General features: G+C 43.2%; 1 protein-coding gene across 1 annotated transcript in view; it reads left to right on the top strand.

The window, feature by feature from the left end:
- The first annotated feature begins 9,739 nt into the window (after positions 1 to 9,739).
- MTUS1 (microtubule associated scaffold protein 1) overlaps positions 9,740 to 27,857 on the top strand; it is a 113,077-nt gene continuing 94,959 nt past the window's right edge. The window contains exon 1 of the mRNA XM_032187037.1: positions 9,740 to 9,756. The gene's annotated coding sequence lies outside the window, so the exon portion shown is untranslated. The remainder of the gene's footprint in view (positions 9,757 to 27,857) is intronic.

Below are 27,857 nucleotides of genomic sequence, written 5' to 3'. Positions count from 1 at the left end.
CATCCAAACCATGTATTTAAAGCAAAAAAGTGCTGACTATAGCAGAATGCTCCACTGTACTTAGGCCTTATTGTCTTCAATTTCCAGACCAGTATGATTAATTAAGGAAGTCTGCAGCTTCAGCTTCCACGGAGACAGCAGAACTAGAGAGCAGGAAGTAATCAGCTGAAGCTGGCACCACCATCCATTATATCAGTATGCACAGAGAGAGGGGATCAGTGACCCTTAATGTGAGTGGTGCCTGGTACAGCCATTTAAAGCACATTGCAAGCTGCTCACTGTAAATGGCAAATGAAATCCAGAAGCAGAAGTCGATGTGCACAGTATGGTATTTCAGAGTCTGTCTCCTATGATACACAAAGTATGAAAAAAAGCCATACAAACAAGGATTCCTTAGAGAATTCTAGTAGCACATAGGGGCTTAGAAAATGCTGTTTGTTGCTCCGGAGTTCATTTCAGACTGTGGAAAAGTACAAAAACTGACAAATACCCACTAATAGGAGGCTGAGCAAGGGATTGTAGTTAAGGAGGGAGCTATGTGGGACAGCAGGGATGAGTACTTCTCCACTGCACATTCCAGCTGTGACTCAGAAGCCCGTCACAACAGAAAACGTGCATGTTTTTGTAATCCCTTTTGCAAGTAAACTGACTTCTGCCTTCAGAAGATTCTGATATCTGGCATCCTGGTGGCTGACCTACATGCTAGCCTTAAGTTCAGCTAAGCGAAAACAAGTAGTTAGTCATGACTAAACTAACATTTCATTCCTACTACAACTTATCTTTTCCTCCTCCTGTCCAGGACTACTGGGCTATCAGAAAAAGGAACTGAAGTGAAAACAAAGAAATAGACTGCCCAGACAATGTAATGTTTTGTAACTTCATGTTAGACTTTTCTTTTGTTACAGTTCATTATAATTCCAATTAATCCCTGAATCAGCACAATAGCCAAAAATAACATATGCCTAAAATATTACTTCAAAATGTATCTAGTTCATTTTAAACTTTGTTTATTTGTGCTGTCTTAATTGTATGAAATACCAATACCACAATTTCATAGAGAAATCCTACTGTATCTCAGGTGAAGAGTGCTGTACAAACATAACACATGCAATACCTTTCTCATTCACCTGCAGTTTTCCAACAAGATAATATTCTTTTTTGTTTCAGATGCACCTGATTTAACAGTAAGCCTTGCCCATTTTGGAAAGTCAAGTGGCTTGAAGGGAAATCCTAGACAGGACTAAATTTTTTTTAATGTAAGGCCTGTCCAGCCATTAAAACCGCACCAAGAGCAACAGTCTTCCAGGCTGTTGCAATTAAGGTGGTTTTTGTTTGGTTGATTGGTAGGCTTTGTGTTGGTTTTTTTGTTTTGTTTTTTGTTTGTTTGTTTGTTTGTTTGTTTGTTTTTTCCCAAGCGATGATTCTTTGGTTAGTTAGAACGAGTATTGAAATGTGGAGCAAAAATAATACTTCATCAAACCTGTTCTAAGGAAACTAGGGATTGTTTCAGACAGGAATTCACGTAAGACCTCTAAGTGATCCATGCTGTAAGAAAAACATGGACTAAAACATAATAAGTGCAAATTAAAAAAAAAAAAAAAAAAAAGTATTTTTTTCTCCCATTGGATTATTTTCACTGTAGATTCCATCCATATATGTTTTCTCATTTTCTTCTTTTGGCTTGTCTTACTACCCAGGAAAGAAAAAATCTTAAAATTACATTTATTTTCTTGCTCCCATTGGATGCATACCATTTCTTAAAAATTACATCCACAAAAGGCTTGTTTTGTGTTTTCTTTGCTCATTTTCCCCCAATCTTTTATTGTATATACAGCAACCTTTCATACATCCGGACCAGCATTCAGTTTCCCTCACAAAATCAAAAGCACATGCTGTCCCTTCGTTAACACCAGAATTCATCCGTCCATGTTAGAGAGGGTGGGGAAAGAGAAGAGGAAAGGTTTTCATTCTCCAGTTGTCAGACTTTTCACCTTTAACAGATCCCTTTTGAGCAAGTAGTGCAGAATCCTGCCAAAGGCTGCTGTAGTGCAGCTTCCTCGCAGAGTTGTTCTGTTGCCTCCTCTCTCATTCAGGCTCACGTGGGGATATTTTGTTAGATATCCCCATAGAACTGGTTTCAAACTTTTGCTCTCTATTTTGTTGGGGCAAGTCTCTATTTGTAATTAATGACTTTTATGACAGTTACTCCCGTTACTCTGTTTCTGCCCTGTTACATACAGTGTAAATAATTCTAAATAGGACTATTCCAGCTAGCACAAATCTTGGCAGAACTGGCAATATCAAGGAGATGTGTGTCTAATGCAACACATATTTGCATACATAGAGATCTGAAACCCACAGAAGACAAAAGACAAGGAAAAAAAAAAAAAAAGACAAGAGAAACTCCACTACTGACAGAGCAGGGCCAAAGCAAAGAGATGTGTGTGTGGCACACTAAGCTGTCTTATGAGCTCGGAAGTACCATCAAGTTAGTGCATATTAACAGCTCATGCATCAGCTGACCTGCAGAAATTGTCAGCATGTATTGCTTTGGTTTTGCTATAGGCAAAATGGCAAGTTAGCTTAGCCTTCCCTCCTGTCAGAACAAGTCACATCACCACATCTTTGCTGCAGGCTAAGAGCCTGTTCATCCCCATGTCCACAGTTGCCACAGTGCAAAGGATACTTGCTAAACCCTGCTAACCTAAATCTCACTTCCAAGCCTCACACCAGGGAGATGCTGCAATAGCAAGATTTGTTTCTTAATCGTAGGAAAGTCACCAAAGCAATTTTCAGCACCATTTAAACAGCTGACTTGCTATGGGTAAGAATGGAATTGTTTCTTCAAAACATTAAATCCATACTGAGCTAGTGATCAAACAACTGAAAACTAGGAAAATAAGCAGGTTGTGTAATTTTTTTAATAGCTTTTATTAAAAAATGTCTCAGCACAAATAATTCTTCTGCAGCCCCCTGTTAACCCCTGTTCATAGAGCTGAAGGCAAGTGTATCTCAGAACTGGTGCAGAGGCATGGCCCTCAGAGGCTGGGAACACCTGCTCCTGGCAAGAAACAGTTTCAGGTAGGTCTGCGCAAGTGTATTCCTGGAATTTTATCTTCACCTTGCTTTCTACTTCATTTGCTTTCCCACAGACAGGTTCCTTGAACAGAAAGATCTTAAGGAGGACTTCTGGAAGAAAAGGTGTTTTATTTAAATGGAGAAACAAAGAAACAATAACAGAAACACAAAGGAATGATCAATGACAGAAAAAAAGTAACAGTATGTGGTGCTGGCTGCTTGTCATTCTGCACTCCAAACTAACGTCTCTGCTCCTTGTTTACTGTTTCTAAGAGTTAGATCATCTCCCACTCCTCTTATTTCTCAAATGCCTCCACCAGCAACTGGTCAGGAGAGTTCCTCCATTTCTCCTCTAACTTGCAGTGGCTCCCACTGGAATTTGTTGTCAGCCGTCTTATCTTTGTCACAGCAAACAGTCCCACCTGCAAAGAGATCCAGCTGCCATCTCTAGGCACTTTTTTCACACATCTCTCTACTCAGTCAGAGTCATTTCATTGAGCTAGTGCCCTCGTGGTAACTTAACTATCAACTCCAGTTCAACGTGGCTGAAAACCAGGATTCTTAATTTCCTTTGTGTTCAATCATTTCTTGACATCTACAAAGATCGCTGGTCTCTTAGGAACTGGGCAAGTATGACTGGAAATCTTCACATTCTGGCAGTATATGAATCTCACAAACAACTTCTGCATATACTCCATGATTTAACCTTTCCTAGCAGCCACTCTTCCAACCAGCACACTTTTGCAAAGTTTCCCCATCCCCATTTTTGTCATAACCCTTTCTGTTGCCTTAATTGCACTCATATGCATTGAAAATACTGCTATGAGGATCACTTTGCTGGGCTCTCTAGTTCACTATATAATCTTTTTTTTTTTCCCCAAACAGAATAGACAAATAGCCATATCTGGTATTTTTTTGCATAAATTTGCTTATATAAAAGTTGGCTTAGAAATAGAATACCTGGAAAATATCAAGGGGTAACAACGGCAAGTACAAAATAGTACATCATTCTCCATGAGGCTATACAAGCTCATGATTATGACACCAAAGAAGCAAGGGAGAAAAATAGTCATTTGTTTCTAACTAGAAAAAAATAGTAGAAAAGTAATTAAAATAGTCTATAAGTATAATATACAAATTCAATCATTAGTATCAGGAAGAAGAAAACAACTCTTATCTAGATTTCTCAAAATACTAATAGGAATAAAGTAGTTAAACTGTTATCTTAACTCCACAGAAGATAAAATTTACCCTTTTCCTTATTAATTTATTTGCCCTGAGACAACATTTCCAAAAATTACTGATCAGAGTTGTGCTTCAGAGTTGTGCTAGAAGCCATGAGCCAATTCTTTAATGTGCATTTGGAAATAATGGAAGGAATAAATTATTAATAACACATACAATGCAGGGGGTTGTCTGACTGATAATGGCCTGGGAAAGGAAGAGTTTTATTACATCAGGGAATCAAGTGAACTCCAATTAGTTTAATGTTTAAAGCTTTAACAATATTTTCTAGTTCTCCACCAAAGCTGCTTGTAGGTATAGCTCTGTTTTGGTGAAACCATATGAAGAAAATTTTTACTTAAGGGATTAATTTAGGGCAGAGATCCATGATCTGTTCACCAGAACTTTTTGTGGGTGTGCCTACAGTCTGACTATTTTCTGAAGCCTGGATGAGAAATACCAAAGATTCTTACAGAGAATGACTTTACTTGTAGCCATTACAGGTAAAATCACCGCTAAAATTACAGGATCGAGCCCAAATTACCATCCAACAACATTTTCGACATTTTCAGGAGGGCTACTCCTAATGATTTTCTTTTAATGAACATCATTAGTGTGTTGTCAAAGCAGGAAGTACACAATTTTACTCAAACAGGCCTTGGGCGGAAAAGAAGTCATATGAATGTGAAGTGTGTGGTAACAAAAATTAAAGAATGCTCATTAGTAATTGAGCCTCAGAAGATAATGAAGACTTTCAGCTGTGGTGCTATACTTTTCTTCAACCAAAATTAGCACTGGCCTCCAGAAAGGTTTGCTTTATATTAGGCAGCACTTTAAATGTAGTCTGCATAGGCAAACAAAGGGGAACAGTACTTACCGCTTGCCAAAGAACTTAAATGCAGTTATCGCCATTCATTACATGTCTCCACTGGCCCTCTCCCCACCTCAAAAAAAAAAACCACAAACAAACAAAAAAAAGAAAATCAGATCAGAGGACATTCACCACCCGCCTGCTGGAATCTTATCTGCCAGAAGTCAGCCTTGCGATGCCGCGAATTACCGGTGAGCACACCACTGAAGAGGAACAAATCCACAGCACAATGCTCTCCCAAACACAGCTGAGATAAGACTTATCCCAGACTACATGTACAACAGGACTCGCTGTTGGAGAACAGTCAGGAACCCCATGTTCTGGCACCCATTTCCTAGCCCACAGCTCTGAGCCAGGTGCCCCCACATCCTCGCACCACGCCAGAAGTGCCCGTACCTTGGACCAGAATCTTTAGCAGAGTGTGAGAAGCACCTGAGCTGCCAGCTCCTGATGCTGCAACTACAGCCTTCCTGGCATCTAACGCAATCAATTCTTGAGTTATGCTTGAGTTAGTCTGCCCTTCAACTTTGGTGTCTTTCAAAAGCATGCTGGCAGGAAGGAGAAGGACTCTCTTAGCAGCTCAGCAGGTAGAGCTTAGAAACACGGGGAGTCCTGAGGATGACACTGAATCCCTATCTCTCATGTCCCAGGGAATTCCCTTTGTCACCAGGCCAGAGGCTAGGTGGGAGGAATGCCTTTCATTGTGCCGGCTGAAAAGCTGTTATTCTGAGACAAACTAATCCACATTCATTGGGCCAGGGGAGCAAAGCATCATTTTGCAATGCAGCAATTAAGGTACATGGCTGGGAGCAGAGAAATTTGAATTTCAGTCCCTGTTACAAGACTGCTTTTATAGCCGATTACCATAGAGTATTAAAGCACACAACAGTCAAGCATTAAGAGCCAGGAGCAGAAACCAAGTGAGCTCCCTAATAACATATCCCAAACCATCCATTACCCTGGATACCAACAGGACACAGACTTGGCCATCCTGTGCTGCTGGATTTTTCCTGCTATTGATAATCAAGTTACCTGGTACCATTTCAGTGTATTTACACCTGCTGCAATCATATCTATTATTAAAGACTGTCATGCACCCATGTCAGCACAGTTTTTCTTCCCAGTCCTTTCAGAGGCACTTGTGGAGCCTAGTCTTGACTAACTCCTTTTGACAAGGGTATGCAAAACTGTCTGTTACTCCATTTCTGCCCTTTCCCATCTATTGTGTTACACAGCCTAGGCCCTTTTTCACACCTTCCTCTGGTCTCTGATTCTTTCCCATGCTTGATTCCTCTTTGTAGTCCTGGGTGCCTTCCCCCCCTACCATCCATGCTCCATTTCTCTTCCTTTAGTAAGTTTTTTGCCCTTTCTTACTTCTTCTTTCCTTTCCCTCCTTTTTCAACATTAAGAAACATTATACTTCATTCTTCCTCATACATTTATGAAAAAAAAAAGAAAGGACCAGAAGAACTGAGGAGGAAAAATAAAAAAGAGAGGCAAAAGTCATTTCATGGCCACTTAACAACAGAAGGGCTGTCACAAGGTTTTGATCAGAACAACTGTTTTCTGGCAGTTTTTGTTTAGTATCTCAGGAAAGAGACCTTCAAGAGCAAATGATGCAAAAAAAAAAAAAAAAAAAAAATGTATATTATAGAGACCTCAGTGGCCTTGCTAGTTTCTTCTTCTTCCTTGCATTGAGAATCCTTGGCCATTTCTTTGAAATCTTCCTTGATTGGATCTGACAAACTTTTCCTCTGTGTATTGATTTCTACTATCATCGTCTACCTGAATTCCAGCCAAGTTGAAGGTGGGAAGATGTTAAAGGAATGCCAGTACAACTGTTCCCAAATTCCCTCATTATTATCTCAGTTTAAAACAATCCAAGCCTCATACTTGTTTTTTAATGCATTTTTTTTTCCTTGATTACTATCGTATGAAAGGCACAGACAAACAGCAAAACCAGGAAAAACGAAAGCCATCAGGGTGGAACAGTTGCATGGTACACTTAGTGCACTGTGATCTTTGGTGGGATAAAGATCAACATGACAAGCTTTCAGCTGTAGCAATCAGTCGATACTTTCCAGACCATCCCTGTGGTGACAAAGACAGAGGCATTTTCAAGTTGTAATTGAGATTAGCCTCGATACATACAGTTGGAGCCATGCCAGTGAACTTTGCTAAAAGGCTGACTATGTAAACTATCCATCACTCAATTTCACATGAGCAGTAATCTAATGACACCACAAAAATCTCACAATGTTCCTTGCTCCACACGTCCAGCCACAGCAACAGCCTCCTGACAGAGTGCTTCAGCTGCAATACCAGAGCGTTTGCCTTCCAAGATCTGAAGCGCTGCACGGACCCTGCTTAAAGATAGGCATTATTCCCTCTCTGGGTGTCAAAGTCTTGCACAATGCTCAGCCCTGTAGTCTGGCAGCCCTCTTGCTCTGATCCAGCTCTCTAGATCTGCAGTCACATGCTCATTCCGAGCCCATGCATACTGCTACTGACTCCAGCACACTTTGGACGAAGCCCATAAAGATGGGCAAGATTGCTCCTCATGGACAGGAATAAAATATTTTGTTTGTTACTACTAAGCTAACCACAACAAAAATAAATAGTTCTCTTTCATGTGGTGATGGAACAAAGTAAACATGCTATATCCCTTTTTTTAATTATTAGGTTGAAAGATTCAGTGTCTTTCTGGCATGTGTAATTCTGAATCATATTCATCATATATAAATAGCCAGCAACTGTATATAGTAGCGGAAGGTGGAGGGGAAGGTCAGGGAATTAGTGTGACGTCAAGAAAGCATTTCCTATGGAGTCACCAGATCTGTACTGTACACAGACTCCTATATGGGCACACCACGAGCCCCAGGGCTGAATGGCACCATGCACCAGATATAAGCATCTCCAGCCTTACTGGCACTAGGAAGCTTTTCCAGCCCGGATATTACATAGCAAAATTTATCTTTTGGGTCTTTGTAAAGATGAGTAAAAGATTTTCCCTCTGTCCCTCCAGTTATGGGCAGAACCGGTTGCAGATGCCACTTTTGTGCCGAATCCCAAGAAGCAGCTCCATGGGGTCAGGGCTGTGTTGTCCTCACTGAAACCTGCAGGGCACAAGGAGAACAGGTGGTGTTATTACCCCTGGGGGAAGGATTTGTTTGTCCAGTCAAGGTCCTTCACAGCAACAGTATCATTTCTGATAAAAGAGCAACTTTTCACTCAGGGAGGCCTTTAGACACAGCACTCCTTTCCCTGGGCTCCCTGAGCTGCTCTGTCAGACGTGGCCTCTCTCTCCTTCCCTCTTCTGCTGGGTTTTTCAGGCCCAGGACATCGCAGGAGTTATTTTCACTGATGCAGTCCCAGGAGGACACCCGCTGGAAGGATGCAGAGGCTCTGGCTATCGCTTGGATCCGGGAGATTAAGCACACAGAAGTGACAGCAATACCAAGGATGAGGTGTATAAAGGCAGGGTTAAAGTCGTAGCACTTATGGAGCCCATGGGCTTTTTGTAACCTACTCTGCAAGAACCCTCATTTGAGGGAGAGGCAGGCACCGATCTCTCCTCTCTGGTGACCAGCGACAGACCCCAGGGAATGGTGTCAGGCTGTGACAGGGGAGGTTCAGGCTGGACATCAGGAAGAGGTTCTTCGCCGAGGAGGTTGTTGCACACTGGAACAGGCTCCCCAGGGATGGAGTCACGGCACCGAGCCTGTCGGAGTTTAAGAAGCGATTGGACTGTGCTCTCCGTCTTATGGTCTGAATGTCTGGGTGGTCCTGTGTGGAGCCAGGTGTTGGACTCAATGATCCTTGTGTGACCCTTCCAACTCGGGATATTCCGATTCTGTGAACCCAGAGCAGCGCAGGTGCGGCACCACACACCTTCCACCACCAGGAAAACAGAGGCAGCCCCTGCTGGGCCTCTGGGCTCGGCTGCACAACGTGACGGTGCCCTCAGGCCCGCGGCTACTCCTGCAGGACACCCTGCGCTTTCCACGTGTGGGACGGGGAGCTCGGGGCACGCCGGGGCCTGGCAGGAGCAATGCCTGGGCGGGAGGGAGCACGGCCGGGCCGGGCCAGGCGAGGCGAGGCAGGGGCCCTGCCGGGGGGAGGCGGCCGCTCCCGTCCCGCCCCGCCGCTGCCCGGGGGTAAGCGCTGAGCCCGGGCCAGGCGGCGGCGGCGGCGGCTCGGCCACCTGCGCCTCCAGCCGGCCCCTAGGCGGCCGCGTCCCTGCCGGGTCCCCCCGGTCCCGTTCCCCGTAGCACCGCCCAGGGGCGGCCCGGCGCCAGGTGAGGGCAGCGCAGCGCGGGGGGCCCGCGGCGGGGCTGCGGCCGGGCAGGTGCGGCTGGGTGCGGGGCTCCGGGGGGACGGGACGGGACGGGACGGGACGGGGCGGCGAGCCCAGCCCAGCCGAGCCGAGCCCAGCCCGGGCTTCCACACAAGGGAGCCGGCGGCAAGTGCGGCTGCAGCGCGGCTCGGGCTCGGGCTTGGGCTCGGGCTTGGGCTTGGGCTTGGGCTTGTCCTGAGGGCGCAACCGAGCGATGAGAGCGGGGGGGTGGCGGCTGCGCGCCGGCGTAAGTACCCGTTCCGGGCTTGTTTTATTAAAGTTTGCGTTCTTATTTATTTATTTATTTATCTATTTATCTATTTATTTATTTATTTTCCTGTTAACGGGGAGCGGGTGAAGCCCGGTGCCGTTTGCTCGCGGCTCACAAGGCGCGGGGCGCGGGGCCGGGTGCGTGCAGCCCCTGCGGCGGGGTGGGGGCACAGCCGGGCTGCACCTCGGGTGTCGGGGCTGTGGGGAGACAAGCTCAGCTTTTGCTCCTAAAGCAACGTCTCGATTCCTGTGCTGTGAGGCTGGTGACAGTCTGAAGCTGAATATAACGTAAAATGCTGCCTGTGCTGTACCTTGCATAAGAAGCCCAGCGATGCACAGCACTGGGTACGTGGTTACCCTGTCCTGGCTGGGAGGAGGGGTAGGCTGTGCACAGGGTGAAACCCAGCTCTGTGGGAGCAGGAAGGCTTTGAGCTGCTCGGTTCGCATCCCTGAGGGTTTCGGAGGGGGTGATGACGAGCGGTGTGGATGCAGTTCGCAGTCGGGACTGCTGACTGCGATGGGCTTTACAAATAGCTGGTGCCCTGCGCGATGCGCCGTGGCAGCCGCACGGGACCCCACAGCAGCCCCTGGGACGGGCCTCGTCCTCAGCGCTCACTGTTGTGGGTGAGCAGCGGTTTGTCCTTCAGCTCTGCTGTCACAGAGGTTCATTACATGTGTGGTGGCGAGGCCGTGTTTAAAACTCATCCAGTCCCTCTTTAAAAATATCGGGGAGTTCGCATTCCTTGCCGAGGTCAGCCCGCCTCGGAGCTGTGGCTGAGGTGGTAGCAATAATCAGGTGGTTCTGGTGCTGAAACTTTGGTTAGGGCCATTTTCCACCCAGTACAAACATCGCCGTGCGTTTTGGAAAGCTTGGGCCAAATGTTAAGCCTTTAAAGGATGCCACCTTAAGGCTGGTTTCATGGTATCGTTCAGGGCAATTGAGATTAAGGCTTGCTATTTGCTTAATATGGGATGCATAACTTGGTTCCCCATTCTTTTGTGTTTTGCTTAGTCACTTCTGAGGTATTGATTTCAGCTGTAAGACTAAGTCTGCGATAATGCGATGTAAAGGCCTTGACAAAGTCAGAAATTGACAAAGTAATGATGCTTTAAATGTGTTCTGGCTCTTATTTCTAACTCTTGCATTTTGTGGTTTCTGCAAACTTTTGTCTGCAATCACACATGAAAGAAGTGGGCTTTTTTTTTTTTTTCTTAGGAGGAGCAAAGATTTTTTCATAGAGCTGGATTATTATGGAAAATGTCAAATATTATTTTTTCATAGATTGCAGGGTTTAGCATTGATCTTAGCTATGTGTCAAGCAGCTAACAATCTCAGCAGTCCAGCGAAATAGAAACTGTAGAATGCACTTAAGCTGTCTGACGGTAAGGGATTGATTTATAGGATTTTATAAAATGTAATATGTTACAGTCATATAAGATGTTAAAGTGTGCCCCCATTCTATTACGACTGGGCACGTTTTGTAGCTGGCTGTTGAGGTACCCTCAGAGCCTGAGTGCCACGTGGGATTTTGATCAAGCAGAAATTGCTGAAATGGTTGCCTACCCAGCAGTCCCCGTTTCTCTTTAGGTCATTTTGTTCTCTTAATTCCCTATCACAACGTATCCTGGCTGATGTTAAATCAGGAAAATTGAGTGCTTTTCAGGTTGACTATATCCTGTGAATTCGGGGGATTACCTGGCAGGCTTCAGGGACGCTCAGACAGTGCAGTACTGGAGCTGAAGCTGGATGAGGTTAATGTCCTTTAGCTGGCTTTACTGGGTATCTTTTCAAAAGAGAAACAAGACTCGGTGCTTCTTCAGTGTTTACAAAGCGTTTCAGGCTGTTGTACGGTTTCTCTTAAACATTCCCACTTTTATGAGAACAGTCTAGTTCTTTTCCAAGAAAATACTTGCACTGTGGAGTTTTGTCCTTTTTCTACCTCATGTATGAAGATGTTTTCGGACTCAGCAGTTATTCTGATAGAGGCGTGGGAAAAGTTAAGCTGTTGACTGCCTTTGTATTTTCTGTAGTTACTGAGATAACTATGCACAGACAAGGTATTTTGCAGAATAATATTTATTACTCGAAAAAAAAAAAAAAGTGCTAGTTGATTTTTTTTTGTCCTCCAAGTGACAAAACTAAAATAATTATTTTAGTTGATTTTCTACATTGGTACTTGAAAATAAAAACTGCTCAAATGTTATTTTGGGATGTAACTTTCTACTGAACAGTACAGTTTTTATCCCATTGCTAGCACCTGTACCAACTCCAGTTTTATTCCATTGACTTTTCCTTCACTGGGATGAATGTCTTTAATCCTTAATTATTCTGGCACTTCTCCAGTTAAGTTACTTACCTCAAACTGCTTCAGTGAGTATCCAGTTTAGTTGTTGCATCAGGAAGAGCTCAAGCTGCTGTTAGGGTATGGCTGTGCTGTGGTCTGCGACCACCCACTTGTAGTAGCCCTCCAGTCTCCGTTTTCATTCCTCTTTGGTTTGGTTCCCCTGGCTTTGCTGTTCGACTTTTTTTTATTATTATTATTTATTAAAAAAATCATAAATTTCACGTTAGCTCTTACAGGTTACTGAAGTCTAAATACCAAGTTGCCAATGTGCTTTCAGTAGTCTTCAAATACTTAGAGGTTTTGTGATTTGTTTATTTTTTTTATGGTTGTAAATACCATATTAAAAATGAGCATTAACATATTTTTGCACATAATGTAGATGTGGATTACCGTGCACGTATGCAGGAGAGAGCACGTGGGAATTTCACAGGGAAATGAAGCTGGTGCACGTAGAGCACTGGCAGGCAAGATGTCATGACCTGCAGTGGGTTTGGTGAACTGGCTGCTGCTGCAGGTTCTGCTGAACGTGCACTCAACTCTTGTCCTTCTGCCCGGACTAACAGCAGCCATCGGCTGCACAGGGTCAGGCAGAACAACCTGTGTGTGATACTTTGTTAACTGAGTTCCCTGACATTAAAAGAGCTGGATTAAGTTTCAGGTTTTGGTACAACTGCCTTCTTTCACATGCTGCACATGGAGAGCTTCGAGGAAATTGGCCTAAAGTGAGGCATTGGTGCCCCCTGGCTCTAAAATTAAACTGGTCTGAGAAGTCATCCTGTCACTGTGCACTTCAGGAGAAGAGGAAAATGGGTGTTTGTCATTGTCCACCTTGTCAGATAGCAATCATTCAGCTCCTGTGTGGCTGTTGTAGCAGTTGTCTAGTATGATGTGTGTGCCTCGTTATTTCTGACTCACACCTGAAGCTCTCAATGTCCTGTGGGTTCTTCATTAATTCTAACAGTCCAAGCATGGGAAGAGTTTCCCACTGATGCTATATCCACCGAATCTATCTCAGCTGTGTTGCATGACAGCAAAAACCTCCCCTTTGACACTGCTGGTGTACAGCTATTTGATGCAGCCACCTCTGGACGTGCTGGCTTAGCGGTTCCTGGCGCTGTAAGCAGGCTCAATGTGTTGCAGCACTCCCATCTGGTTTCTGCACTGTGTTGCTTTTCTCCCATTGGCAGTCTGGGATCCTAACACCATTACTCTCTGCCTAGCTCTTAGCTGCTCTAGGAAACCTGCTGATTGTAATGCTCTGCTGTTGCAATGGTGCCTAATCGCATGGCTTGTCTGCTGGTTTTGCTTCTGCGAGGCATCTTCGGCCAGCCTTAATGCTGACTGTGTGGGTTTATTGCATGGGAGGTATGTAGGAGACTTCTGTAGAAGCTTGATGGTTCTTGATGCTGTCACCTAGTACTCTCCGGACAGCTCGCTGCTTCAGCTATGCTCTCTGCCAGATGTTTGTACCTGGGCAGCCTGTGTGGTGCACGTATCAGCTCAGCTGTACTTCAGACATGTATAAGTTTATGGGAGCTAATAATGCCTACTGCAGTTTTCTACTAAGGAGGATACTTTTTGGTATGTTTGATTTATTCCTCGCTTAGTGATGCAGGGCAGACTGTGACAGTTTATTCTTCATCTTTCAAGCAGTGTGGGCCACGAACCTTTTTTATTGTTTGTAAAATCTCATATTTTTCACATCTCTATTAGATTATCCAGCAGCTGCAATCAACAGCTGATGTGATTTATAGTTCACAGAGCAGCCTGTCTCATCACAATGTGTAGCTCAACTTCATGAGTTGGTTGCCAGCAGTGTCTTTTTGAGCAGCTTTCTGCCCTCGTGTACCAGAAGACTCACCGTACACTTGTTTGGATGCAGTGAGTGTCTTTCTATTTGAGGCTTACTTGCAGATGATCATTTTTTGGTCAAGGTTTGTGTCTACAGGTGGATACTTGGAATCCTTCCTTTGCAAGTTTTCTCTAAATTAAATGATTTTTTTTTTTTTTTTTCAGGTATTTTGGTCTAGTTGAGTTCTTACCCTTTGTCATTCTCAGTACAGAAGTGTCCCAAAGCTACAGATCTCCCCTGCAGTGAATCCATTTCCCGTGCCTTGTTTTGTGCTCCTAAACGCATCCTAGGACCTGTTCAGGACTCGGTACAGCTGACTCTTATGAAACTGAATTGTCTGGGTGTTGTCTCTTGCTAAAATATTATAATCGGCCAGAGCCTTGATGCCAGGAGATAATAATGGCTGGTTCTGCAATCCACATGGGTTGGTGGCCTCAGGCAGCTGGGTGCCTTTAAGCAACTGCACTGTCAGTATCTGCCTGGAAGGGTGGCAGAGGCTTGCCAAGCACTTCGGGAGCCTGCTTATTGCAGGGTGCTTGAACCTGGAGCTGTAGAATAAATGTCCCTGCTGTGCACAAACTCTTCTAGTGAATAGCTTCTTTTAATACTCATCTGGGGTTGTGTGGGGCACGAGGTTTCCTTGCCCCTTGTAGCTCCCTGATATTGAGGATACAACGAGGTTTGTACAGGTGGTATAAACCTCATGAGCTTGGCAATTTTCTCAGCAAATTATAAAGGCTGCTGGTCACGTGCTTCATAATGTATATTGCATGTGGTGAAAGCTGTCTTCTGTATTATTAGATAAATATAGACACCTGAGCTGCTCCTGTATTTGGTTAGGACTCATCACTACCTGCCTTTCCTTGCCCTGAACTTGGGTTTGCGTGCCGTGGATTTGGTGCAATACCGGCAGGTACAACTGGGATTGCAGTAAGCGGGCTCCAAAATCAAATACTCTAAAGCAAGTCCTTCATGTCACAAGTTTCTCATAGGTTTCCCAATGGTTGTATGGGGCATAACCAGTATTTGTGCATGCTTCTCTGCTCGACGTAGCTCTGCATCTCAGTGTTGAGGTTAGTAAATCTGGTTCCAAATTTCAGCTGGCTTCAAATGGTGGTTCATTTACCAGCTTAATTGCAAGGTGATGGCTGAATAGCAGCTATCTTCAGCTTCCTAGATGAGGGTGCTGCATCATTAGCCCTTCTGAAGTCTTGCGAAAAGCTGCCTCTACTGAAAGAGGTACTGAAGCTTTAGCCATCACTGTGGTATTGCGTATGCTTGGTTTTACTTCTTTGTGTTGGAATAGTGGCTGGCTGCTGCCAGTACTAGGCACTGATGCCTGCCGTCTTAGTTAGGGTCCCTGCGTGGCTTTTTCTGCCTGTCCTGGCAGAATGACAGTCAGTATTTTCTTTGTCTCCCTCTGTGCCCCGTTGCCCATAGAGCAGTGTCCCCTCTCACCTGAAATGCCACGTCCCACGGGTCACTGTGCTCTCCTGTATGCCAACGTGTAGTCACAAGCACGCACGTGTGGAAAAAGACACTTTTTACACAAGAAAAAACGCTGTGGAGCCTTGCGAGGTATAATCATAATGTACCCCAGAGCTGCTTGAGAGGAGCGCAGGCAGTGAACCGCAGTGATGAGAGCAGCCCCTCTGGCAGGACGCTTGGCATTTCAGCTGCGTGCCTTGGCACGTGGGCACGGCTCCAGCATTTATTCTTACGTGGGGTACGTTCTAGGTAAGCAGTCTGCTAAATATAGTAAGCCTGGGGTGGTTTTTTGTTTCCTTTTGTTCCCCCTCCCATTCCTTCATGGGTTATTTTCAGTGCCAAGTAAGTGGGAAGCCTTTGTTTTCCAGCCTCGCAGCCCTTCACGTATTTCCAGTCGTTCAGCTGTCTTACTCAAGACAATGTGGAAGCTGTGGTGGGCTCTGGGCTCACTCTTCTTGTCCTCTGATCTATAATGGGATGTGTATCATTGATAAAAGCAGGCTGGTGCTGTAGAGGTCATTCCATAGTACCCACAGGAGTTATATTTAGAGATTGTTTATATCGCATTTATGGCAGAGCAAAGCTACTCGTAGGAGCTGCCTGCTTATTTATAAACAGCATGGCGAACGCCAGCTTCCTGCGGAGGGGCAGCCTACAGCTTGGGTCCTGTGAAAAAATTGCAGGGAACGAGGTTTCTAAGGAAAAATATGTATATAAGTTGCAATATGCTCTTGAGAGCTGTTTTGTTTTGCCAGCCAGTGGCTTTGTGTAAAGCTAGGTTTATGCTTCTCAAATGTGAGACACCATCGAACAGCAGGCTTCTCTCTCCAGGACTAATGGTCTCCAGACCATGGTCTCCAGATAGCAGAAGGTGGTTTGCAAAGCACTTCCAAAATAAGCCTGATGGCTTCTTCCCTGCTTGTCTTTTGCTGATCTTTCGACCTAACTGTAAAAAAAAAAATCATTTAAAGAAAAGTAATATTTGTGTTTATTCCAATTGTTATCTAGCTGTGCATTTCAGAGAAATTTTAGAGGTCAAAACATATATATATATATATATATATTTGGCCTCAGAATAACACTGAATAACTGGGTAATCATACAACTTATTACAGAGGGTAAATAGCAACACTGTCCTTGTTTATTCAGGTGTTAACTGTTTGGTAGCTGCTTCTTAAACTTAGGTATGAGGTCAGTGTTGTGGTGGGTTGTCTTGCATGTTTTTGTTTTGCTTTTATTAGTGTTTTTTTTTTTTTTTTATCGTATTTTTGGAAGGGGGTGTTTGAGTCCTTGCACTCTTTTTTTATTATGGGGAGATTTTAAATATTTGCTTTGTTTGACATCTAGCCGTGCAGAGTGCTGCTTAGTTGTCTGCTATCTGGTTTTTGGTGTAGGATAAGCAAAAGAAAAGATGCCTGTGGAATTCTTCAAAACTTCTCAACTTTCCTAATGCCAAACAGTAGATTTTTTTTAAATGCAGGAGATTAACAGAGAGAGCCAGAGAGGAAAATGTCACATACTGTGTATCTACACTTCAAAAGAAAAGAAGCCTGAAGTCTGTCTGTGAAGCAGTTACAAATACTCCAATAACTTTTCCATACTCTTCGGCTCTTCCAGAAATCATTTTCAGAGAGTGGCAAAATGGCCTTTGCACTCGGGATGCTGGCTGGAGAATGAATTTAATCTCTCTGGAATAATGGCTGCCTGTTTTTTTTTTTTTTTTTTTAAACAAACTAGTAACTGTGAGGTTAATGTTTAAATATTTAAACGGATTTGGCATGTTGCCACTTAAGTAGAACAGCGTGTGCCTAACCCTGAGACACAAACCGTTCCCAGCGTGGCCAAAAAAAATAAGAATTGCTCAATAGTGCAGTAGTGCAGTGATCTGGTAACTTCAAAGACTATAATTTAAGGATAATGCTGGACAAGGGTATCCTGAAAGGGGACAATTGACTCTATTTTTCCTATTTAGTTGAGGGGAAGGGAATTCTTGCAGATGGTATCAGAACTTTTTACCGAACTCTTTAGGTTAAATAAAAGCAATGGACCGTAAATCTAAATCCAGGAAAAATAAGCTAGTGTGGACTCTAGCAAGAATAATCCTGAAAGATACCAATCTGTATGTAGCAATTTAAAACCCTTTGAAAACTGGGTAATGTGTTAAAGAGAACGAAATACAAAATTACCTTGTTTGGACTGGAATGCCAGGGCGAAGCAGGGGTTTGATAAGCGTAGAGCTCAAACTTAATTTGGGAATCTCGGTACTTAAGGCTTGAAATGGAAAAAGTTGAAGGGACAAGCCGAAAGAAATTGCACTGAAGTTTTTTTCCAATGCTTTTTACCTTAGCCCAGAGGACTGCATTGCCTATGCCTGGAAGAGAAGTGGGAGCTTTGACCCCGGGACTGCGTCTCTAATCTGCTTTTATACTGACCTCACGTTTACTGAGAACTCTGCTAAAAGCATCCCTCTCCCGGGAGCTTTTCCTGACTGTTGTGCCAGATGATGCAAACCCCGGTTTTCTGCCAAGTATCCCGAATATTTTCTATTAGCAGGCTGGTCGCAGCCACGCTACGTTGGTGACAGGATGCTCTCTGTACTTGAGGGAGTGATGCAGCTATACAAGGCATGCTGAGATAAGGCTGGTGGGGCAGAGACAGCTCCATGTCCTCATCTTGCTCTGCTTCACAGTTCTCATGTGCAGGTTAAACAAGTACGTGAGGTTCTCAACATGCAGAGATGTGAAACCTGACACTTTAAGAACTCTAAAATCATCACAAATCCCTTAACTTCAAGCCTATAAAACAAATATGTAAGGTTCCTAGACAGCTAGTATTTTGTTCTACCCTGATTAAGTTCTGGAGTTGTGGGGTATTTTGTGTTTCGAGCACAGAAACGAAGTACTCTGGGCTACCACTACAGGTAAGTGCTTGACCTCATGTTTGCATATCCCAAAGAAAAGAGAAGTACTGCAAATGGCGAGCACAGAAGTAACACATAAATAAAAATCTACTTAAATAGCTGTTTCACTTGCTATCCCATGAGGGGAAGGCAGATGTGCTTCTGAGTGACCAGCTTCTTCCTTCACGTCACTTGATGGTGGTTCAGAGGAGAAGGCCCGATCAGGCTAGAGAAAGAATCCAGAGTTTACTTCTGAGTGCTCCACAAGTACATAATAAAGTGATAATCTGTCTTTTGGCCAAGAAATAAGGAAACTTGAGGGAATGTAGTGGTCAGTGATGCCTCTTCTGCCTGAAGGTGTTTGAACTATAGCTAAGTAGAGTGAAAGTGCTTTAATCCTCATGAGGGCCATTCTTGTTAGTGAAGGGAGGCTGATAAAGGAGAAACATCTGCACACAGCTCAGGGCTGAGAGGGTACATACCTCAAAGAGCAGCTCCATCTGAATGCCCCGTCTTTTCAAAGAGACCCTTAATGTCATGACCAAGTGGTAATGATGTCTTTGAGCAGTGATCCAGGAGGGTCAGGTAATGGTGAGGAGATGGCCAGCTCACTGTAGCAAGGGAGGAATGGCCTGGAGGTGCAAGCTTCAAGTGGTTATTTTGGGGTTGGTGGTAGCACATGGTTGTTTTAGGGTTACACTTATCCTAGTATCCTGCTCTGTCATCTATGCCAGCTGAGCAACTGCAGGATTTACCACCCTGGAAAACTGAATGGAGAGTGCCTGTGGTGCTCATGGGGTCTTTTCCCAACTGGATGTCCTACTCAGTGGTTTATTGCTCTAGTTCATTCTGATTTCTGTGTTGTTTTCTTGGCTTTTCCAGTATTCTTTTCTTCCACCAGTAACGTAGTGGAGCTACTGTGTGCTCTGTCAGATGGAGTCTGAAGCATGTTGCTGTCCAGCTAACTTTTGCAGGATTCTTCCAAAAACAGGAAAAGGCTTGGATTTGCCAAATCACTTTGACACCTGAAAGCATTTTAATGCTATAGAGCTCATAGGTAGAGATTGTTATCTAGGAGCATAGGTTAGCCTAAAGACTGCTTATTTGCTGCTCTGAGAGTAGGCATTTCATTCAGTCAGTATCTGCTAAATGCTGTGGTGATAGTGTAAGGATCTTCATGTATTTTTCTGTAGGGGAACGAGTTGAATGATGATCTTTTAAGGATGATGATCTTTTAAGGATGGTCCACTACAGATGCCCCATCCGTGACAGTTCTGAGGGCCAGGCTGGATGGGGCTTTGGGCAGCCTGTTCTGGTGGGAGGTGTCCTTGCCCATGGCAGGGGGTTGGAACTGGGTGGGCTTTAAGGTCCCTTCCAACCCAAACCATCCTATGATCATTGCGTCACTTACTGTAATACTTACATATCACCAAGAGTACACATATTACATTTTGTATATCTTAGGTTCTTTTCTTTGTATTTCAGGAAGTTACTTGTAACAATTCCTGTCTATGTCATCTCAGTCACATATGTAAGTTCAGTTCTTACCAAACCCAACTTCCATCTAGATTTGGATGCAGTATTGACTTCTGAATGGAATTGGGGTTGAACTTAGGAAATTGAGCTTTAAAAGCAAAAAAAACAAAAAAAAAATCATATTGACATATTGAAATTGTTAGTTACCCGGCATATTTATTATCTTGTTTGTGTATGAGCTGTTAAGCAACTTATTACTATTATTCTAGTTAAATGAGTAGAAAACTGAAAATTTCTGAAGTATTAGAGGCTGTTTTTTTGTTTTCTTTAATTTTGTGTCCTCGTATGAGACTTCAAATAGTTTTCATTTCCTATGCCTTGCAAACCTAGTCACAGAATTGAATGATTTAAATATACAAGGAGAAAACACCGCTTCTTGTTCACAAAGAGAAATTCTTCTGAAATGCTTAACTCGTCAACTCGGTGTGCCCAAAGCCAGTGGCTTGTCTGTTTAAAATGTTGGCAGCTCATGCTACTTGGATGCCTTAATTTGAACGATGAATATGTTACAGTAGAGGCTTTTTTTTAATACAGCTGTCATAATTTCACATTTAAATTGACTTTGGTAAACTCTATTTGTTTGCTTATTGCAATTCTTTTATACCCCGAGGAAAGAAATATTTCAGAGGCTCAAACTATCTTATTTTACATAAAAAAAAAAAAAAACACAACATTTTACATAGCTAGTGTACTTAGCTTTTTTCTTCTTTTCCTGTGATGCTGAATTAACTGGAAAAGCTACAGTAAGGAGGTGTAAAAGCAAATTATGGACTTCTAGGGTAAAGGTATGATGTGGTTTAATGGATTGGAGGGAAGTTTCCAGCTTGGCTTTTTGGAAGTATCGTCTGCTTCTTTCAGTGCCTGTAGCAGACAAGAAGAGGCTGCAGTTTGTGTCGCTTAAAACAGGTGAGGGAGAGCTGTTATTTCTCTAGGGGAAAAATGAGTAATTGCTTGACATGTTGTGACATGGCTTTTCCAAATGACTGTTCTTTCCTTGGGCTATCTTCAAGTAGGCTAAAACTACATTTGTCCAAGCTGCTCTGCAGGCTATTTAATGTAAAATTGTCTCCCAGGGTAGGTGTTTGCCGTGACTCGTGGTGCATGGTGAAAGGACAATACGGGGAAACACCTGTGTGCCTTTCTCCTGGAGACTTGGAGCACATGTTTCCTCACCCTGGTGCTGGTTTAAAGTTAAATTATTTTTGACTTAAATTATTTTAAATTGAAATAACACGATGTTACAATCATACAGGTAGGTTTTTTGACCTGGCAGTGGCTGCCCAGGCTCTCCAGAACTCACCAAGTAACAGAAAGGGAAGTTCGGCAAGGCCGGCTTCCTTTTGCTCCAGGCATGGCCAGGCAAACTGACTGCTTACTTCGCTGGACAGAGCTCTCATCCCTAGGCATAAATACGATCTGAACCATTACAGAGAATACGTCTTTGCAAATGCCACCTGTGAAGTCCTCATCAGATCTATTCACACGACGAATGGCTAGCACATGGTGAGCTTTGATGCACTGCTGGCAGAGTCCAAGGGAAATTCTTTAGCTGGAGCCTATTATTGCTGCATGACTGAACTGAGCTTTGAAAGCTGACATCTCATGAGAGAGCTCGATATAGTCCAGTTTCTGTGTTTTATTATGTTTGATTTTAATTTTTTCCCCCCTTGGTCTTGCTGTTTACTTGTCTTCTGGTGTATGGCACTGAGGAGAGCTTGTGGTGACTAATCTTGGCCTCAACTCATCTCTTTTTAAAATGTTTGGGCCTTGACTTTGGTGAGAAATTTGTGCTGATTCTTTTCTACCCCCGTGCCTTTGTATGAGATGCTACTGTATTCTCAATAACTTCCCAAATTTATTTGTGTGGCTTATAAGAAATTGCTTGTTCGTTAAATGCAGGAGCATACACTTGTATATGGCTCTTACTCTTTATTGTGTACTACACAGTGGATAATAAGATGACTTGTAACTGAAATGTTCGCTCTGGACTAGATTTGGGCATACGACTTCAGAAAGTACAAGAATTATTTAGGAGCTGATAATCCTTGTGAGGGAGGTTTGGTAAGTTACACCAAATGACAACCACATACTGTCATTGGTTTTAATGTTCCCCCGGTGTTTTAAATTTAAGAGCTAAAACAGAAGTATTAGTGGCTTCCACAATTAATGCTAAAAACATGCCAGGCTAAGAGAGAAATGCCAAAAAAAACCCTGCAAGTGGTTTCCATATGTTGCTGACACATTATTTCCTGGAAGGCTGGGGCTGATGTGTTGGCAAAACTAGTAAAATGTGCCATTTTCTGTGGAAGTTTGGGAAGAACCATCAAGTTGCAGTTCATAAAATGGAGAGCCTGAGATAATAGGGCTCCACTTAGGGACTTTTTTTTTTTTTTTTGCATTCTCAGTATCTGCAGTGATCTTTGATCTGTGATCTTTGTCACGTTAAAGCATTTTTTTGCCCGTCTGTTGCTATCTTTAGCTAAATTAAGGTCCTGAAATGGGAGCTATCAGTGTTTTGATTTGATTGATCTTTCCTTCTATTTATAAACCTTGAAAGGTGGTAAAGGAAATCTAGTCAGCTTCTCTGTAGGAGAGGGGACCTATACGTAGAAGGGGGGAAGAATAGGAAATGAAATGTTTCAAAAGGTATTTACATATTCAGCTAACCAAGTTACTGATTTGAATGTATTATCAAACTGTAATAAATACTGTTTTAATGGAGCTGGACTCTAGGTATGACTAACTAACCTACAAACGAGTACCCAGCACTTGGGAACAGAACCAGTATCAGGCAGAGGCAAGCTGTGGACTGCTTAAAAAGCCTAAATTCGGATGCCAGTGGGCTGTCTTGGTACTGTTGTCCCCTGGTGATTCAGGTGATTTGGGTCAAACGAACAGGTAGCCACGGCGTTGCCTGTACTTCTAGCTCCGCTGTGTTGTGCATGTTTTGTTGTTGTTTGCTTTATCTTAGTTTTAGTTGTGTGCTTTTTTCTTTTTTTTTTTTTTTTTTTTTTTTTTAACATTTCTTCCTGAAACCGATACGCAGGTAGAAGGACTGGATGTGGGAGTTGGGTCTAGATATAGGTCTCTGTTCACAGAAATTCCTGCTATTTTTATCTATTCTATTTCTATTCTAGAGGCAGCTTTTGCAGGGTTGTAATGCAACAAATATTTTAAATTCACAATTTCTTGGGTTGTCTACTATTTTCTTTTTAAAATGTTATTTCCAGTGTCCACAATTCTAATTCTAAAATAATTATAGATTTCTAGTTTCATGCCTGTATTTCTGCCCCTCACATCTTTACCTCTGGCTTCCTGCTGATGTGGAGTAGGAGTAGTAACAATACTTAACATTTTTGGTTACTATTTTTTTTTTTTAAATATATAAAATATTTTCATCTTTGCACTAAGAGGTGAGAAGCGTGAGGATTAGTGTCTAAAACAGGGGAAACTGTGACCGGAATCAGGTGTCCAGCAGCACCAGCAAGGGTTAAGCTGTAGCCCTGTGGGCTGACATCTCCAACCAGCAGGTCTGGAGGAGTGTAAGTTGGATCTGTTTAAACATTTAACCAACTGGGGACAGTGAAACTGCTGTGAACTCTGCTCTACACCCCTCTGTGTCTGAGCAGGCATATTTTTTAAACTGAAAAGGAGAAACCATTATCACAGCTGACTAAGCCATTATCACAGGTAACTAATGTGCTGCTTTCCATTAGTCTCCCAAATTGTCTTTTCCTCAGCAAATGGAGGGAAGGAGCGCAGCTTCATGGGGCCAGTGGGTGCTTAGGACTGCAAGCTCCCTTTCCCATTTAGACCTTTATCATGGTCTAAATGAGCATGGGATCTGAAGCGATCACACAGTGCTGGCTGGTGCCCAACAATAGGCTTTGAGCTAGGGGAACAAATGCAATTTCATGATCCGTGCATATCTTGTGCCTTTCCAAACCTCAGATCAAGTTGTGATACTGCATCCAGGTGCCTGAAAAGCAAATGTGCCCTCCTCTGTCCTGCAGCCTGGGCTTCCTGACTTTCAGCTGTAAACTGGCTGTGCTTTGCCAGTGAGGTTTTAGCTGGTGAGAGCAGGTGATTTGCGTTTGCATCAGTACAGCTGCTGAGCTGTGTGCTGTGTAGGAAGTTGTTTCTGCCACTCAAAAGTATCTGATAGTCTGCAAACACCTCCTGTCTGGAGAAAGAGCTAGAGGCTGGTATGTCTCTGTATATATTCTTTCTAAATAATCATGACAGCATTGACATCTTGTTTCTTTCTGAATATGCTCGCTATTAAGCAGAAAGTGATCTTGTGACTCTCATGCACCTCTTATGCTTTTTTTTTTTTTTTTTTTTTTTTTTTTTTCTAGTTGGTATTTTAAAAGTCTTCCCTGCAGTTCTGCTTTGGATAAGAACTCTTATTCAAGTACCTTTTACAGGCAGGATCTTTTTCTTCCTGTGCTGACTAATGCTTTGGTAAGGCTTGAGCCAACTCCTAGGGCACAAGTAAAGAAACTAGTCAATGAACTAGTTTGTAGATGGCAGTGTAGATTTTTCCAGTGGTGGTAGAATAAAGTAGGACAGTATAAACTGGCAGACTAGATTGGATAGAAACTGAAATCTGTGATTTATTTTTTTTTTCTCCCCATATTTCTTTTCAGGCATCCATAGGTTTCTAAGGCTGTGTGTTTGTGAACTTGTCAGGGCTTGTATGTGTCATGGGGAGGGCTGGTGTGAAAGCCTGCAGTCAGGAGGGTCTGGGTTGGGGTCCTCCCCAGCCTTTCTCACCTTTTGCTGCTGCAGTCCTTGTAGCTGTTACTGCTGCACCTGAGCTCGCAGCTCTTATTCCTGCAGCTGCATTTCTTCAGCTGTTCCAGGCTGCTGAGGTGGTTCCTCCGGTGCCTGCTGGCTCTGCTGGCCCCCAGCTGGCTCTGTGCATCTTGGCAGAGAGGTGGGATGGCATGAGAGGGTTGTCACATCTTGTGGCTCGTGTAACACGAGATGCATGAAACTTGGCAGCCTCCCTTTGAGAGAGGTTTGGTGGCAAGACCCCAGGAATGTTCTCTAAGTTGGCATTTGGTTTCCTGCCCCGTAGTGAATATTTTGAATGCATTGACCTTTTGGGGACAAGCAAGGTGAATCTCTCCAGGCTGTGGACTCCACAAATGTGTACTCCTGCACAGTGAGGTGTTGATGCTCGTGGTTGCTGATGCTCTAATTTTGGATATCACAGCCTGACTTTGATTTTGTTATTACATTGCTTGCTCAGGATAGAAGTTCTCCTGTAGTTGGTGTGGGATTTGAATTATTCACTGATCTAACTGTTAATTTGTGTGTGTATTTTATATTGGATGCTTAACCCAACATATATATGCTTAGGACATATAGTTGGTGTTCTTTAAAGAACTAGGATTTCATAGTTCTATTACCAGAACTGGTGTGTTCTCCTTGTGGAATACAAATGAGCTACCCTTTGTATCAAAGAATAAGACAGAGATAGGCATCTGATTCATCAAGTTATCCTAACAGTAAGCTCCAGTGTGTTACTGCACTAAACCTGTGGCTGTGATTAGACTTGTGATTGTTTTGTCAAACAGCTTTTAAAATACGTTTTTCTACTGTGTGGTTTTATGAACAAACATGCAAGCACCTGACATATAAATAAACCTGAACAGTGAGGTTTGTTCGTTTTTTCTTCTGCATGTGGAAACTTATGCAGGCTTGTTTAAGTAAGCCCAGTGGGCTAGTGCTGTACCTTGTGTTCAGTCCATTCTGTGCAAAATAACTGACTCAGATTGTGTGAAATAGTTCAGGAGGTTTTAGTACAGTTTAATGTTATGAAAATGTGTGTTTTTCTGCTGCCTTCCTCATCTGCTGTTCTCTAGTGATTTGTGAAAAAGTGGTCAAAGGACTTGGTCTAACAATATTTATCAGTGTGAAGACTTGTCTGACTTGCTGACAACTTGATTTTTAGACCTGTGTGCATACCTCAGTAGAAGCTGTTTACCTGTCATGTGGTTAGTTGAGAATTTAGATCTCTCTGCTTTTTGCTTCAAGAAAAGTCAGAGACCAACTGTAGGTGTTCGGGTTTTATTTAAAGACCATTCTATACACTCAGAAATGCAGTGCCCCAGCAGTCTGTGATATGGAAGATGAGAGAAGCAGAACTAATTTGAGCACTTTGCCTACAGTACCAACTGAGCTTTGGCCTTCTCCGTAAAGTTGTCCCAGTCCAGGGGCCACCTTGCTTGTGGCCTACCTGGTTTCGAGCGGGAGCTTCTCTGTGGGTACAACAAATCCAGGCCAGGGCAGCCATGGCGTCCAGCGCCATCTTGTATCCATTTGGACAGACTGGTGTCCCTCAACTATTCAGAAATCTTCTGAACAGTGATAGGTCTGACCACCAAATAGTACATGTTGTGCAACTCCGAAGTCGTGGATGTTGATGAACTTTCCAGAAAATTAACTGCCAGCATTCTACATGCCAGTCCCTTCTATCCCCGCTTCTTGTGAGGCGGCTTCCTCTGGAGAGAGCTCCTCATGCAGCATGAATTGCTTGCAGTTGACATTTGTGAGCAGTATACAACCCAGGGATTTGTGCAAACACCTCTGGTATGTTTGATTTGGCCCACAGAACAGAGAAACCCGACGGTGTGTTTGAAGGAAAAAAAGGCAAGGTGGAAACTGTCTTCTGTTCGGTCTCAAGACCTGGTGTAGGAGGGACAGAGAGCTCAAACGTTTTCTGAAATTAGAGAAATAAAAATGGGAGCACCAGCAAATGGAAATCTTGTGTAAGTGCTTCCTGTATGTTGTGTTCAGCTCAACCTTTTTTCACTCAGCATTCGGCAATTAGGCCCATGTGCTTTCCTACCAGGAGAAGCTTTGTAATTTCTTTATTTTCTTGGATTACTCAGCACTAGGTGTGTGTCTGTAGGTTGGGGGTTTTCTACTGTTATTTTTATTTTTCCCACCCTGTGTAGGCAACTCATTTCAATTTAGGATTACCCAGCATTTGGGGATTTCATTTACCAGAGTACTTCAGGAAGCTGAGCTGGACATAAAATCCTGTAAATGTGTACTGTAAATTGGTGGATTTCTAGAAGGAGATCTAGAAACTGCAATGTTCTTAACATGCTTTGAACTTGATACCCACAGATCAAATAATTCTGTCCTGCAAATTTAAACTTACTGTGATGGGTTTGTGGAAAAAAAAAGTTGGTAATGGTTCACAGGACAGTTCAGTTCACTTTTGTATTGCCACCGAAGCAATTTTGGTGGTTTGTTTTTCAGCAGTCTTCATTCCTCATCCCCACAGAAGCTACGAGAAGTTTAAATATGAGAATTATTTTGTTGTGTCTTTGAGGTGAAATGCAGGAAGCAGTTTCTCATCTACGTGCTGAAGTAAGATAAGTTGTGTGAATTTTCTTTAGTGCATTTATTTGTGTTAGCCCCCTGTGGAGTTCTCCACCTGCGTTACAGAGTACTGCAGTGCTTGCTGTGTGAAATGCCGGCATTTCTGACTTACTGCTGAGGTGAATGATGGTTTCATGACTTTGTCCTGTCAAGCGACTGGTTGACCCAGCAGCTGCCATTTGCCGCCGTTCCTTTTCCTCATTTGACTTCCCAGAATTAAATAATGTAGGTCAGTGACCAACATAAATCCAGAAATAATGTTCTGTCTCTGTTGCCCTCCTAGCGAAGGATGTCCTTGGAGGAGCAGCCCGGAAAGCACAGCTTTGGAGAAGTTTGCACCTAGTGAAGCTGTACATCCTGTACATGCTCTCTACAGTTTTGAGCAGGGGGAGATTTAAACTTTAACTATAGGAAAATAAATCATTTAACTTGAAAGTTTGTATTGCCTGACCTTAGGCAGAATCTGTAGAAGTTGCAGTATTTCTTCCCACTAAAATGACTTAATTTTTTCCCCTCATGGTATTAATGGAAGATCCCTTTATTTTTATGTTCTCCTA

Source organism: Aythya fuligula, chromosome 4 (assembly GCF_009819795.1).
Source record: "Aythya fuligula isolate bAytFul2 chromosome 4, bAytFul2.pri, whole genome shotgun sequence".
Lineage (NCBI taxonomy): Eukaryota > Metazoa > Chordata > Aves > Anseriformes > Anatidae > Aythya > Aythya fuligula.
Note: the sequence above shows the minus strand (reverse complement) of the source record. Positions and strands in the feature narration are given on the sequence as shown.